At 31.0% G+C, this 15,862-nt stretch overlaps 1 protein-coding gene across 1 annotated transcript in view; it reads left to right on the top strand.

Annotated features, from left to right (window-relative positions):
• The window catches only part of LOC131842248 (malignant T-cell-amplified sequence 1 homolog), a 46,782-nt gene that overhangs the window by 4,666 nt on the left and 26,254 nt on the right, over positions 1-15,862 (top strand). The gene's annotated exons all lie outside the window — the stretch shown is intronic.

The following is a 15,862-nucleotide window of genomic DNA, read 5'->3' on the forward strand; positions in this document are numbered from 1 at the left end:
TCAAATATTATAATTGTCTAAATACCTACTTATGCTATACTAAAGTCGATTAAATATATATCGTTAGATACTCATTTTACCTTAATAGCTAAATGAAAATTAACTTCATGAAATCGGAATCCCTGAATAAGAACGCCTGTGTCACAGACCACGCCCGTTTTACTCACCATAGTTTATCTATAAAGACTCTTTGACTTTTTATGAGCCTTTATATCAGTGAAGGCACATAAAACGATTTATATGTAAGTTTTTTCCTGATAAAAAAAACTTGTTACGGTACTAAGTTCCGTTGAAAGTCGGGCTGGTAATGATAATTATTTTTTAAATTAAACGCTGGTGCATATCCGGTGTTTTTTTATAGCACAGGGGACAAACGAGCCTACGGCTCACTTGATGGCAAATGTTTACCGTCGCCCATGAGCACATGCAACTAACACCAGTGGTAACAATTGTAAGTGCGTTGCCGGCCTTTTAAGAAGGAAGAAAATCTTGAAGGTTTCAATATTGTATTGGTTTGGAAATACCATTGCTGGAAGGTGTAAAAACTGTCTAGAAAATCGCACTTTGTAGCCGCCATTCATCCAGATGATCAGGATGTCTTGTGGTCCCATATAAGCTTCCACTAGTGAAAACAATACCTAAAACGGTTACGCCGTTTTAGGATTAAGTCTTTTGGTCTCTATTACATTGATCCCTTAATACTATATTTTTTTTTCAAATGAGTAGATATATGTTCCAGTGCATACTGTGATCATTAACATTTTTATTATATGTGCATATTTAATTGGTGTACGGTTAAAAATAATATTTTGCTTCCTATAGGTACTATTAAATATTATCTACTATATATCTAGATCTAAACAGGTTTATACTTTGTAGTGTTTTAATTGGCACTAGTCCATACTGCATTTATACTTGACGTGAATGACAGTGATGTAGGACTCGGTAATGACCTTGTAATGTATCTAGTTTATATTGACTTTATATAATCTGGTGCTGATAAATTCATCCTAAAGATTATGTATTATATTGCAATGTTATTATTATAGACATGTTATGTGTTACTTGTAGTCAGTGTGCTTCTGATTACGTGATATAAAAAAAACAACCTTTCGCAAAGTCAAAGTAAAACTTGTTTATTCATTATATGACACTTTCGATCGCTTATGTATGTAAGTTGTTTTTGTATATACCTACCATCCTGTTCGGCTAGCCACTTCAGTTGAGAACTACTAGTAAGAAACATAATTGGTACATTATTTTGTGTAATTTTCAATTTCGAACAGTTTCCATCTTTAAAAATTTTAAGTAGTAGTCTAATATATTTTAAATATCGAAAGTTTCTTATCTGAACAACTAACGTCAGACAAGGTAGTTTCCCAAACGATTAATATAGAGAATAATAGGCTTTCTGACAATTATAATTCTTATCGATTTTTAAATGTATAAAATAAAATTAATAATAAATAAGTTTTTTAAAGATTTATGTCCAAACCGGGATAAGAAACCAATAGACAAACACTACTTATGTATTATTTATACTATATATTAGATAAATTTCGCAGTTTATAGGTATATTATATTAGGTATATTAATAATTTGGTTAGGCTTAAAAATGTGCTGTGTCGAAAGATATGATCTGGTTTTAGTATAACAATGTAGGTAGTTGAATTTTTGCCAATATACTCGCCCAGTGCGATGGTCGGACCGTATTAGCCGTTACTTAGTAATAGCAGAGACCAAGTCAAAGAGATTAGCAGAGTATTAAATTACTGTCTGATCCACATCCTGTATGGTTTCATTTCTTGCAATTGTGTGTGTTTTTTTCCGGCTTTACAATAGGATTCACAATGCAATGAACTGTAAGAACTATGGGTATTTATTTTAAATAGTAGTTTCTAGAAAATTGGCAATATATAGAACACTTAGGTATACACGTATATTGCTAATTTACTTAGATGTACTTAAATTTGTATGTTTTCCTTAAATAAATTTAATAAATACCGTATATAATTTACAGTTAGCCAGTTAAGTTTTCACAAATAATTAAAATTAAAAGGATCTGTACACAAATAACACTTACTCTTACATCTAAAGTACATTTAAGTTATATGACAATTCCTTATTGAGGAGATATTTAGGATATTGAGAAGGAGGATATTTCAGACAGTTACTTATTGATTTTATTATTGAACAAATCGATGACATTATTGTCATTGATTTGTTCAATATATGTTAGATAATAGTTTATTGTGTACTAACTGTTTCGCGAGACTTCAACGCCGTGGCTTATTAAGAAATAGCAGCCTACCTCGTCTACTTGAAATTACTCTGATAAATCTACCTGCACGCTATTTCAAATTAACATTAACCATCATAACATTTTTTTTTGTAGAAAAAAACTAACTTATATTTCGTAACACTTACAATGTTATTTGGTTGAACAAAGATTGAGTGCGTAGCGGTTTCTATGTTGATTGTCGTATGCCTAATTCTTTTAATGTATATTTATTTAAAACAACATTTAAGGAAAAGAGCAACACACAAGTTTTTTGCTCATTCTTGTTGATGAGTCTATGTTCCGAATGAGTGCAGGATAAAAAAAAATGTGACATAAAAAGTGCTTATATTATGTTTGTTTGAATAAGATTATTTGTATTTCAAGAAGGTCAGTTAGCCCATTATGGGATAGGCTTACTGACATTTCTTTATCCTCATCCCATCACCTCCAACCGGTGGCTCGCCGGCGTATACCGTAAGCACAGGCAGGTGCACCATACAACTATCATGCACTAAAAAAAAAACTGTATTCTGAAGTGTTTTATATTCTTCACATGTTTGAAGTCACTGAATGATCTCAACTTTTTATAAACATGACGAGTATTTTGTAAACATTGTTAGATCCAACACCTGCTTTTACCATTGAAGATTTCGCTTGAGTTGACATTATTTTACCCGATGAATATGAAGCTAAAAGCAGTGTAATGATTTCAACTAGTTATATGTATGGACGGGTATACATCAGCTTTCTCTTTTACATACATCATGATTGCCTTACCTTTATCCCATTATTTGAGGTCGGCGCAGTATGTCATCAATCATCATCCACTGATCCCCATATATATTTAATTCTATAATTATAATTATTCATGGGATTTTATTATTTCTAATAACATTAGTAATGTTGTCAACCTGAAACATGATGCGTCCAGGATATGAAAATTATTAAGAAATTATTTCTTTATTGCGATGTAATCTGACGAACGGAACTAATCGAAATTATATCATTTATATTATATTATTGCAGTTATATTGTCGAGAGATAATATAAGAACTTATTATAGATACGTAAGAAATATATTTATTGTTTGTCTACCACAGTTTAACCTATTCAAAACCGTTTATCCTAGTATTGGAATCATTTCCGAAGTTTGTGACTATTTTTAGGGTTCTGAACCAATTGTTCTCATCGAACCAGATCGAGTTCTACTCTCTTTTCAATTATCTCTATAAACCATTTTGGTTAATTCCTGGTGACTTCGCCAGGATTGTCTATTTAATGTGACTTCATGTACCTCTATCATTCTACACTAGTATTCTTCCTGTGTATGATATATCGTTAGCACAGACGAATGCATCATACAACTGATAAGATAATATTACGTAATCATGATATTATCAAGGTATCACGGACCTATGTCCTATGTTAGTCAGTCATCAGAATGCTATATTTAAGACACTACTCCTAAAGGGCTCCTCACAGAAATTTCAACTATATGAAATGAAAATTACAAAATCTATTATGCTCCTGTATTTATTGTAATAATTTACAAAATTTTGTATCCTCATGAAGTATATATATATATATACATATATACTTATCATGATGATACGTAAATTTGTACAGTGTATGTAGCAAACCGTAATAGATATTTTTATTACGGTTATAGATTTTCCTATCGATTATTTTTCTTATGTGTATAAAATATTAAATTGTCTGTAATTAAATGATTATACTGTAACAGTATAATCATTATGGTGCAATACTTTTAGACTTAATTCAAGTGGTATCTATTTTATAATCTTATCTTGATATATAAAAATTTCTTGTCATGTTGTTTGTCCACGATGGAATCCTAAACCTGAACCGATTTTGAAGAAATTTTATATGTAGGTATATTCGGTAAATCTGAGAATAGATTAATTTATTTTTATATCCCTAAACGAAAGGGGAAGGGGGAAATTTGTTTATTTTTTAAGAAATCGGCATTAAAAATACATAGAAGTCTAAATTTCTCCCTTCTACGATTAACTCTTATTTTTTAATAGCGATATTAATTTATATGGCAAATAGTTTACCGGAACATCTAGTAGTTAATGAACAAAGAAAATATACCATTGTTTCCTCAGACTTCAGACATTGAACTGTGGCTGTAGCTATGCATATACGCTCTGAGAAAACTAAACATTATAATTAATTTTAATTACACAGTCATGTTTGTATTATATGTGGCCTATTATAACTTGGCACATTACAAAAACTTTTCTCTAGTTAGTGTATGTTTTGTAATACATCATATTAACTTGTTATGTTATATATTTAAAATATAGTCGTCATGCTAATCTGACAGATAAAAATTACCATCTGCAAAACCCTTTTAACTGTTGCAGTAATTGTTATTTGCAAATAAACAAAACAGCACGCAAGATATGAGAAGATAAGCAAAAAAGTTGGGGCTGTAGCTGCCCCAGTAAATATGTTATGGCTGAATCTTCATACAACACATTGGATGTTGTAAGTTTTTAATTTGATGTAAATTAGTTTCATTTGACATTTCATAAATAAAAAAATCTGCGACCTTGTCCGTTATGTGTTCATATTGATTTACCGACTAAAGGGCATTGCAGTATACACGTACATGTGTAATTGCAAGTTTTCCTGTCGGTAGAATGCCAACAGATACCAAAAAATAACTTCAATTCTTACTAATATTATAAACGCTAAATTTGTGAGTGTGAATGGATGTTTTTTTACTCTTTCGTTCAAAAGCTACAATGGATTTGAATAAAACTGTACAATAATATAGCTTATACATTAGAATAATACAGCGGCTATAAATTTCATGCAGGTGACACAGCGGCTAGTCTATAATAATACATACTAGCTGCCAGGTAACTGCACTAACTTTCACTCTCGATATCCCCCTCTTAGATTATTGTTTGATATAAATTGTAACATATGTTAGAACTCGTGTTACCATAAATTTTCTTATCAATTTACATTAAGATCCGTTTAGCCGTGAAAAGATAACAAACAGGGAGACACAGACTGTCTATAATGTGTCTCAGACACATTCTCGTATTTAGAACATTGGTATACATTATTCTGTCATACGACATTCTTGTTATAGGTTTCGTGTAATCTACATATATCTATAACGATGATTTTTATGAACTTAGTTATTGTATTTATATAGTACTAGCTACTCGCCCAGGTGTACATGTATTATATATAAAAACCTTCCTTTTGTATCACTCTATCTATTAAAAAACCTCGTCAAAATTTGTTGCGTAGTTTTAAAGATTTAAGCATACATAGGGACAGACAGCGACAGCGACTTTGTTCTATACTTTGATTAATCATAGGATGGCGACTGGCGGTATATTGTTTGAAATTTTGTATCAGATTGTAATTCACTGGAAAGGAGGCCGGCAGTTTACGAAGGCTTCCTGTCCTCCGCAAAAGAAATAACTGTGGAGTAATAATATAATTTATGACTATCAGTTTTCACTGTAACTTCGAAACATACATCATTTACGCTGCCCGTTGGCTAGTATTGGAATATTTGCAAATACTGCAGTTCATGCAGACCCCATTTTATTTAAAAATTTTACCAGAAATAATCATATGATATAGTTATTTCGCAGCAAAGTATTAAAAGGTCAGTTGCTATCGTTCGGACACCATGGTACATAGGAGTATAGGTTCTGGGTAGTGCTATAAAAAATATAAAGGAACATTGGTAGAGCGGATTGGTTTAAAAATATATTTTTTTGATATTAATCGTAGTTTAGCTGCTCAGTTCATCGGATTATAGGATTATATATGGAGTTGCTGTTATATAAGAATTTATATTAATATTATTATGGATAAATTTGCTATTCTGACCGCATTATCCCTGATACCGTGCTGATAAACAATTAATAATAAAGTTTCCTCTTCTAATATTAGTACTTATCAGGAATGATGGATCACTTTATAGGCTTATTTTTCACAACAGACTTGATAAAACATCATTTTGTGAAAATGATTAAAAATACGATGATTTGACTAAAATATTTGTCATTTTTAAATCAGGATAGAATGAAAATAAATTGGTCTATATTCTATTACAATTATTGTCCTTAGATTATTAACAATTAACCATCACTTTTATAAATTGATAAATCTTGTATTGAACTGATATTATATGTGATAGCGTTATACTTTCTTGATTCAGATGGAAAGACATGTAAAAATTTAGTTATGGTTAAATAAAATAAATTATTAATTCATTATCTACATAATGTGTATTTAAGTATATTATCTGTATAAGCCATATCTAAGTATCTTAGTATGCATAAAAGTGGATTTTGTTGTTGACTGAGAATGAAAAATACTGGTAAACAATGTCGGGTCGGAATTAGCGTTGAAGGGTTACAAAAATAGATGACCTCAACATATACCAAAAAATAGCTAACGGTTTCAGCAAACCTACAATATACGATCCACAAACGTTTCATTTCATTAGACATAATATACATATTAATGTTTGCATTGCAATGTTTCAAATCTACAAATGGTTTTACGCAAAATGGTAAAATTAGGACGGAACTCGAAAACGAATGCAATGCAATAGTAATATGAGTACTAGTTGAGTGTGTAGCGTAGTGTGGGCGATAAACCGATAAAATTTGTAACCACATTTATTGCATGTTTAATTTTGCTTCAAGTATGTGAAATATGAAAACTATAAAATTACTATTTCGCTACTACCACATGTTAACTATCGTATGACGCACCATTAATTAAAAATGGTAAAGTCAATATCATGTAACCTGAAACGGAACGTCAGAGGCCAGAGCCAAAGTAATCTATGTGACATTGACAAGTGGATGACGGATAATTGAACGGAGGGAGCGGGAGTTTTGGAGCGAAAGTGTTTATATTATTATAAAAACAAATAAGAGATAGATAATTGTGAATATTGTAGGCATTGAGGTGTTTCTCTCCCTGACTAACCGGCATTACGCCTAAGTCGTCAGGATACTAGTGATTTTAAAAGTTCAGAAGCGGTACCAATCCCGCCTACAAATTCGACTGTAAGGTAATTCTGACTAGAAGTTGTGGTAAGTGAATTTACGTTAATAACACGCATACCATTAAACGCAGTATCTCACTTGTTTTATTGAACTTTTGGATGAATTGCTTTCTACATATTAAATAGATTTAGTATGTACGCTAACTTGCGAGAGTAATGACATGACATGTAGCACGATATTGAGGTATACAATATACCTAAGAAAGAAGTATTATGAATACATTAAGTATAAAACAACATGGATATCTAATTAGTTTAAAATACAGAGTAACTATTGTTATGTTATTAATGCGTATGATAGAGTATGATAGGATATCAACAGATTAGAAATAGTTACATTAACTATGTTGACATACAGGTTGAACATGAGAACACATACCATGTTATACATATAAACAGTGTAATGGTATTGCTGAGTTTGTTGCTAATTCACAGTAAATTAGTCAAACTTACTGTTCAGTTTTGTGTGTTTGTTCTACGTGAATTGAATTGAAGAATTGTTATTATTTCTTTACATAGGTACACATATATGTTTGATGATCCCATTTCAGATAAATGACAATCACAGGCATAGTCCAGGTATATGTCTTGATTGTGGTTATATTCCCAAATTGAGATACTGTCATATATATATTATATTGGTTGATACTTTGATATGTGTTTATTAATGAATTAATAAAGCATATTAATATAGATAGACACAGTATATTGTTGACATAAACTGATACAAGCTACATAACATGTTATATTTCATAATATTACATATTAAGGACATTTTAGATGCTATCTCATGATTAGCTGTGAAGCTCTCAGTGAAAATAGTACACTTATTATATTTATTTCTTGCTGTGTTTTGAATTTTATAAATGTATATATATATGTATATATATATAGCAATGGCTAACAATTGGTAGTAAACTCCAATGTTAAAAACCGAATAACTGTAAACTATTATTATTAATAGTTCCTTATTTAATTATTAATTAGTATAAAATCCAATTGAGATCTATTAGGATCCTCAAGGTTATCATAATCATATGATATTGATTATTAATGTGTTGAAAAAGCACCTAGAGATGATATCCAGTTCCTCAAAGGTGTCATTGGAATTATATATTAAGTATATGTATGCTCATATTGAATGTATTATATGTTTGAGAAATTGGTTCACTTCTTTGATGCTTCTCTTGAAATTCATTACAATGGCCCTTAGCAGCCATTGTTGATCAATAAAGGTACTTAAAGGTCCTGTGCAGGTACCTGTAGCTATGTACATTTGTCATTTGAGACAATGTTTAGTAAGTGATTGTTGGTATTTATAAGCACCCAATTAATATGTGACATGTTAGAAAGTGATAGATTACAGGTAAGACTATTCTTACATGGTTTAGTTTTGTAAACTATGAAGTTGTCTTTTAACCTAAAGAAAGGCTTTTGGTAAAGCCAGAAATGGATGTTGTTGGGTCTTGATTGTACAAAAGACCTGTTGACTTTAGTTTAGTTTTATAATTTATGAAGTTGTCTTTTAACCTAAAGAAAAGCTTTTGGTAAAGCCAGAAATGAATGTTGTTGGCTCTTGATTGTATTATTGATTGTACAAGAAACCTGTTGAATTTTCTAAACAATACTTGAGCAACAAGTTTGTCTTTAAATTTACTATTAGTGTTATGAATATGAATAAAAGTTTTTTGAAATAAGTTAATATTTGTGTACATACAGAATGTTTGGATATATATATTGAGTCGCAACAGTGAGAGTATTTGCCTTTTGATGAGTTATAACTCTCCATACAGTAAATTGCACAAAATGTCATGATTTTATAATATGAATATGTACAACATAAGACAATTGTTATCACAATAATGAAAATAGACTATTGTAATATATTGCAATGTATTGCTATATTGTCCAATCTTGTGTACTGCATAAGCTAATGAACTGAAGATTTGCTGCAAGGATCTGAGCTTAAGTTATCCATTGAGTTTTATTATTTAGTGTCATTTGTAGAATGACAGTACTAAGAAACTATAAAGTGGACAGATTCATTGTTAAATCTTATTGGAATTGAAAAGTGAACCAAGGAGGAAATCATAATTGTTTAAATTCAAATTGTATTATATATTTGTGAAGTACAGATAATAAAAAAAAATAGAATATATAGAATATATTATTGAATATTAATATAAATAAATGTATATCAGAAGATGATAATAACTGATTTAAAGCATTCATGAGTTAATAATGAACTCATCTTGAAGTTAGCACATGGATTGTGTCAAACAGTGTGGTCTAGAATTGTGAAATTTGGATAATAAACTTTATAATTCAGATATTATGGCAGGAAAATGGAAATAAATGAGTGCATAGCACTCTTTTGTTGTATATAGGTATGGACAGATGGGAGAGAATTAAGTGAATACATGTAAACTGTGATATGGTGAAATAGAGGAGAAACTATTTTTAAAATACTATTTTTAAATGGTTTATGTAACTTACCTTTTATGTATTTGTATACTACAGGATTATAAAATATTTTATGATTTGACTAATGAAGTTTCTGTATATTAATTAGTTATTATTAAATAGTCTCTGTGGGAGGCAATGTTAAGATATTCAAAGTACATAAGCTTTATAATTATTATAGAGGAAAATTATGAGACACAGACAGACAAGATTGTTAGGAAAGTAAACTGATGACCTTGGTAATGTGGTTATTAATAGGCTGCATAACTTTCCATGCATGGAAATTCGTTCCCATTCCCACTCCCAGTGAGATGTTGGTATCCGTTGGGATGAACAGTGATTCACAAGCACAGTATCAGTATAATTTATAGAAGAAAAAAAATATATAAATAGCAATGATTCAAAAGAAGATTGTATCATATGTACAGGTATAAATACATATAGTAATGCCTATTTAACATTTAAATAGTATTCTGACTGATTGGATTGTATGACGCCATATAATGAAATGAAAAAATTATAAGCCAAGAGACCAGTGATAGCCAAAGAATATATAATATATAAGAAAATGGCAGAGACGACAGACAAAAGAAAGTAGGACAGCAGAAAAAAAGATAAGCAGATGACATAAGAAAAAAAAAAGGAAACAGCAGGAAAAGACTGGATGCAAACTTCCATAGAGAGAGAGAGAGAGAGAGAGACGTGGATAGTCAGTATGGACGAGCTGGTTTATGAATATGGATACTGGCGTAATTTAGGAGATTTTTATATGGTTTCCTGATGGATAATAAACTACTTTATGAATAGCATATATGTAGAATGAAAAATAAATACTGCATGGTCTAAGTTGTAAGTTTTACATGTTACAGAGAAGTATTTGTTGAGAAAATGTTAGCGAGCTGAGCCATTGTTCTTTAATTATAATGGTATTATAGTGAATACAAATTTAAGAAGCACAGGTAGTTAAAAGAAAAAAAAAAACAAAGAATATATAAGAAAAGTTACTAGAGGATATAAATGAAAGTTAAGATATAAGAAAGTTAAATATTGTTAAGGATTACAGTTTACAGTTATAAATTACTGTTGTAGATGGTTTTGCCAATTTTATTAATTTCTAGTTAACCTTTGTTAAATCTTGAGATATTGTATCTATTAAGATTTTAATTGAAAAAAAAAAAAGAGAATAATCGAAGCGTATAATGCTAAATTAACGAGCATGTAAGAATTGTTGGTATACATGTTGACTCAATTGACTTGAATATGAGATTGGATGTGTTTAGGTAGGTGTATTAGATGTATTAGGTATTTAGACCATTGTAACTTTTGACATAATTGTTGAGTTGAAGTAAAATAAAAGTGTTAACTAAGGCTTTTAATAGTGAACTCATCAACATATAAGAATTGATGTTGTCACTTGCATAGCATACGAGAACGGATGTATTAAATAAGTGAGGGTGTTTTAATGTTGAATTGTACAAAATTACAGGTGTAGAGATATTGGAAGTTTATAATAATAACGGTGATGTTGTTTTCAAATATTTGGTTGATATTCATCAGATAAATAAGATTGAATTAAATTTAAAGCGTTGTCTTTGACGACGACGGAAGTTAAAATTTTTATAAGTAATGATCAACGCAATCAAATGCTGGGCATTTGATTCCATAGATTAGTCTGAGCACCTATATGCACTTGTATGTGTGGCTGAACGCCCTTTGGAGAAATCGGATTGACTATTGTACTAACTAAATAGTTTAAATTGAAATTAATCCTTTCAGAACTGATTTTATGTGTCGGGAATTTAAATACAACTAATGGCTTGATAACATGGTCTGCTAGTAAGCAGAAAGTTACAGCCGAATACGCAGAATATTTTAGAAAATGTGTTGTAATTAATGGGAAATTAGAAGAGGTGCTAATTTATAGAACCCAGACACCGTATACAGACACTTTAGAAATATTATGAATAAAGCGCTCGAGGTGTACAAGATAGTTACACTGCAAGATTGTAGTAAGGACGATCACAAGGTAAAATTTGATACACCTCGATGGAAAATAGTCGGTAAATATACGCGGTGAAGAGTTGTACATGAACGAATAGATCTGAAAGATTAAGGAATGCTAGTGATACAATGATGAGTTACAATCGATGACAAGCTGAATTATGAGCAAAATGGCTAATAGAACGGGCGGTTGATATGACAATGAAAAATGATTTGCAATACTTTGATGAAATTATGAGATTAATATAATAATCATATGACTATGAATACGATTTATGGATTTTAAGGTAAATGATGGTGATTTAGATTTGATGATATACTGATGAGATGATTGCGCTGAGATCGCGGCTGATGGTTCCGTATACGTTAGTTCACGGAGAAAATGGGGATCCGCGTGTGCTCAATGCGACGTACAACGAACGACTCGCTTTTTGTTGATGCTACTCAAGATTTGGTAGATAATAATAGGAGTAGGGTATGTGGTAGTAATATATTGCAAGTTCGTTCAGAAATTGATAGATATATATCAACCAGATATATAATTCGAATTTGGTACATAATTAAATTGAATTAACTTATGATTAAATGTTATAATGTCCTTTAAAGCGTTGGAGAAATAGTAAAATGGAACCAGGAAGTCCAGTTCTTAAAGAAATGTAATAGAATAAAAAGTAATAGTAAAATTTGATGGGAGTACATATAACCCATAGTTGAGTTGCAATGTAGAGCACTTGAGGCTGAAGTAAAAATAGCATAGTACCATAAAGAATATGACTAGTTGGAGGCCGTAACTCCTTGCGTGCGCAAGCGGTGAATGCCTCATTGAGAAAATGACCAGTTGTTAAATATTTGATGTGTTTCAGTTGGAGACCGTAGTTCCTTGTGGCGGCAAGCGGTGGCTGAGTCTAATGAGAATCTGACCAGTTTGAGGCCGTAGCTCCTTGTGTGGGCAAGCGGTGGCTGAGTCTAATGAGAATTTGACCAGTTTGAGGCCGTAGCTCCTTGTGCGGGCAAGCGGTGGCTGAGTCTAATAAAATACAGATCTGTTGAGACCGTAGCTCATAGTGGGCAAGCGGTGGCATTTTTTTAATGTTTTGTTTTAACAGGTATTTCACTAATTAGCTAGGCAGCCGTGTTTGCAGAGATGCTGACTAGTACCTGGTGTGAAAAATTAAGTGATACAACTTAAGGCGGAAAAATATACCAAAGACTGAATTCATGATGTTGAAATGTAATGTGTAGTTGTCAGTGGCAACTTTCATATTTTAAGTATGTAAATTATCTCAAACTAAATTTTATATGATTTTAATTTTATTATATTACCCGATGTTAACTGTTATGATAATATCGAATGAGGCCCTTCGGTAACGTTGGATGGCCGAAGTGGCTACGAATACCATCGATTAAATATAAAGTGAATAGTAGGCTTACTAAACTCACGTTCGTTTGACGAAAGTTAGTAATTCGTTTTATGGAAATTGCGCAAGGTTTTGTAACGAACTCCCAGAGTCTGTACTCAATTTGCCAGAAAAAGAAATCAAATGTGTCATAAAATATTTTCTTTGTAAAAAAAAGAGGCTTATTATAGAATTGAAGAATTTATAAATGTCATCATTTATAAATCAGTGTTTTTTAGAAAATATCTAACTTGAAATTCATAGCGCTGTCAATGTTGTCTGATTGAACGGAGATTAAGTGCGTAGCGGTTTTTATGTTGATTGCCGCATGCCTAATCCTTGTTGTTAATTAAATATAAGTAAATCAATATTTATTTAAAAGAGCAACACACAGGGTTCTTGTTTGTTCTTCTTGTGATGAATCTGCGTTCCGAATGAGCGATAGATTAAAAAAAACTTGACTACTCAAAAGTGCTTATATTAAGTTTATTTGAATAAAGATTATTTCTATTTCACATTAATCTGGAACATTGGGTTTTGGTTTATGTTAAACTGGTGTTGTAAAGAAAATTGAGATCAGTATCTACAATCATTTATAGTCCCCTAAATGTACAGGGTTCAAAGGGTGCAATAGATTACTTGACCAGTGAGCTGATGGTATTATTAAGTAAATCATAACTGAAATTCAATGAATTATGTTATATTAAAATAATTCTCTGGTAAATCAAGAGTATCGTCGAAGTAAAATAGTAGTAGTAGTATTGAGGGTATTAGAACCACTTGAATAATATTGACCTGTTATTTTCTATTGGTTAGGTGAAGGCAGGCAGCGATTTTGTTCTAATTTTATGTTACGAGAATATTACTTTCTCTTTATATTTTTTTTTTCTCTATATATGTAGGTAATTAAGTTTTACCTTTTGTAATGTGATATGTTAAATTTATCCGTTAAAATATTCATGATGAAAAATGTCAAGTTCTATTTTGGAGGTATAAAAAAAATATGCAATGTTATAAGATCGGAAACTTACATTGTGATGGTGATATGTTACAGTCTGACTCATAGAAGTCAATCACCGCCAAATAATTGTTTGTTACTCTAAAAGGTTGTTCATGTTTATGGGTGATTTGGATTATGTAAATTAATATATGTTATGTTATATTTTGTGCATTTCTGAATGCATGCCGAAACTTAGCTCTGTTAGTATTGATTTTAGATTGTAAACCTTGGACAGTATACTAAGATAGTCAATGTTATGAAAGTAATGTGTATCTTTAGTTTATTTAGTTTAGTATTTGTTATATGATCCTGTAGACACTATATCCTTTGATAAGCATGACTACGCTCATAAGTTACCTATGTGTCTGGGCCAGACACTATTGCAGGATGGCCGACTGTTAACTATCGTATGACGCACCATTAATTAAAAATGGTAAAGTCAATATCATGTAACCTGAAACGGAACGTCAGAGGCCAGAGCCAAAGTAATCTATGTGACATTGACAAGTGGATGACGGATAATTGAACGGAGGGAGCGGGAGTTTTGGAGCGAAAGTGTTTATATTATTATAAAAACAAATAAGAGATAGATAATTGTGAATATTGTAGGCATTGAGGTGTTTCTCTCCCTGACTAACCGGCATTACGCCTAAGTCGTCAGGATACTAGTGATTTTAAAACACAGAATATTCTCTATGTACGAGAGCAGTGACCTTTACTTCTGGTATTCTGTAAATGGTAGCTACGAATTCTTATCCATGTAATTTCTAGATTATTATATATTGATGGTGATCAAACCACAAAACAAAGCATCAATACTACGCCATCTATTATTTGAGTAATGAATAAAACCTGTCTTTTCTCCTCTACCCAAAGGTTGTCTGGAAGAGATCGCATAAGCGATAAGACCACCTTTTGTACCCATAATCTAAATATTGTTTTCGTTTGTATATATGTTTTTTTTGTTATTATGGTGCAATAAAGAGTAATAAATAAATAAATAAATAATAAAATGTAGATGGAGTGTATAAAATTTTTGCAATATTAATTTATTTAAGGGTTTTTTTCATTATTTGTTCAGTCTATATGTATGTATTGATATTGACCCAATTAACAAAATATTTCGTGAAAATTTTATATTTGATTTAGCCACTTTTATGTAAAACCTTAAAACACAAACAGTTATATAGACGTCACCATTTTACGTTTTAATTATATGTAAAGATACAGAAGCAGGTAATGTTTATACAAAACTGAAATGTTCTAAGAATTTATTGTAATTAAAAGCAATAACTAATTATTTTTGTCAAACATTAAGTGCCCGCTAAGAACCTAATTTCTTTTATAGTCAAACTAGTTGACGGCCTACTACTAGTTCATGATTAGTGAAAACCGCGTCTATCTCCCTGAACAGCAATACCCTCATACTTGCTACATACATTAGCGTCAGTAATACTCTCATACTTTTCCATTCAGGAAGATTAACACGTTATGTTTTTGTACCTTGAAACATCACTGTCATATCTTACTCTTCAACCGACACATCTTACAAACCAAGCTGCTTAGCGGCTGAGGTTAATAGGTGAGACAGAGCACGCAAATAACTTAGTAGACGTAGAAATTAGTTATGTAAGTTTATA

The sequence above is a fragment of the Achroia grisella genome, unplaced genomic scaffold (assembly GCF_030625045.1).
Source record: "Achroia grisella isolate CSIRO2021 unplaced genomic scaffold, CSIRO_AGI_Agris_v1 utg215, whole genome shotgun sequence".
NCBI classification, from domain to species: Eukaryota; Metazoa; Arthropoda; class Insecta; order Lepidoptera; family Pyralidae; genus Achroia; species Achroia grisella.